Below are 1,693 nucleotides of genomic sequence, written 5' to 3'. Positions count from 1 at the left end.
ATCGCTCCTCGTCGAGATCATGCCGACGACGTCTCCTGTCGTCCCTAGCCAGACGATCTTCTTCCTCATCGTTGTTGTATCGCCGGCGTTGGTCATACTGACTCACATACTTGTTGACGAGGTGATCAGAGAGAGGTCGTTGATATCTTATGTTCTTCACTTCTCCCTCTGTGATGTAGCGCTTGCCGTCTTGGCGGAGCCGATCGCGTGGAGCGGCTTCCTCTGTGTCTTTGCTATGAGAGCAGCTGCCCTCATCCCCGTCTTTATCAGAATGGTGCCCAGGCCCCACCATGTTGATATTGAACAAGTGTCCTGGTTGGCCATGGGAGCGGGTTCTGTGGAAAGAGCCGATGAGTTCGGCTTCGAGGACTGCCTTGATCTCGTCATGCTTCTTCTTGAGCTCGTCAGTCAGATCCTCGTACTTGACCGGAGTGCTTTCCGCCATCTCGGATGTAGATGGCGATGGTGTGGATGTCGAAGATTGTCCCACCGGCGTGCCGTGAATGTGTTGCGGTCGGAAACCCACCGGCGGGCAGCGACCGGCAACACCGTAGAGCCGGGAACAACTAGGGTTGCGGCTGGCCCCGGTCCCTCGGAGCGACGGCCCGCAAAGCCTCCCGGTCGCACGTCCGATGCTATCACAAGGGCGTGCCACCCGACCTATACCCGGTCGGGAAGGTGTTGGATAATGCCTCGCTTAGTTTCCTGCATGGCATACACGTAAACGTTAAATACGAGCCTCGATCGGCTCTTCGAGTTGTCCCGTGAATCGGCTCAAGGAGCCGATCCACCCATGATTCGTACAAGGTGTCCGAATATATGGTGGTCCCGCTTGATCAAGATAAAGCTAAAGTGATCTACGACGATTTAGGGTTTTCACCGCATAATCGGATCATCCTACTCACGATTGGGCCTCGCGCTCGCGCACGGTGATCGTAAGCCGATCCTAGACAAGGCCTAAAAACCAACACGAGGTTGATCCCGGAACATCCCTGTCTAGGGCTAGCGAATTACACCCTACACGCCGCTGGATCCTCCAACCCTTCGTAAGGCCTAACTATTGCGGATGTTAAACTAATCCTAGTAGAACAAGGAGCAACCGTAACGGATCAGATCTACTAAACAATGATCAAGCGGGGTGCCTCCCCTACACCTAAGATAGGTGTAAGGGCGGCTAGATGTATAAGGGTTGCACTACGACGACGCATATGATACGAAGAACAATGCTAACCCTAACACATCTAAGATAACTACGTTGCTCGCCATCAAAAAGGCTTCAGACACGAGCAACGCATGAACAACGTGGGTAGGCTTGTGCTGCCTAGATCGCAAGATGCGATCTAGGCGACATGGTGCTTACCGGAGAAACCCTCGAGACGAAAGAGTTGGCGATGCGCCGAGATTTGTTTGTGTTGAACGTTGGTTGTTGTTTATTCCATAAACCCTAGGTACATATTTATAGTCCAAGGGACTTTCTAATTCAGAGCGTGCACCTAACCTGTGCACGGGTAAAACTCTAACTCCTAACCGACACGTAATCTAATATATTACAGATACAAGGGAAAATTAGCCCAAACTTTGCATGTAAGGCCGATTCACATATTCCTTCTATATATATTCTTCAAGCCCATCTTGATCGCGGCCCACCTTCTGATTTAGCCAAAATCTGGTGATAACAATAACATTGCGCACT

The sequence above is a fragment of the Lolium rigidum genome, chromosome 1 (assembly GCF_022539505.1).
Source record: "Lolium rigidum isolate FL_2022 chromosome 1, APGP_CSIRO_Lrig_0.1, whole genome shotgun sequence".
NCBI classification, from domain to species: domain Eukaryota; kingdom Viridiplantae; phylum Streptophyta; class Magnoliopsida; order Poales; family Poaceae; genus Lolium; species Lolium rigidum.
This window is presented reverse-complemented; position numbering follows the sequence as displayed.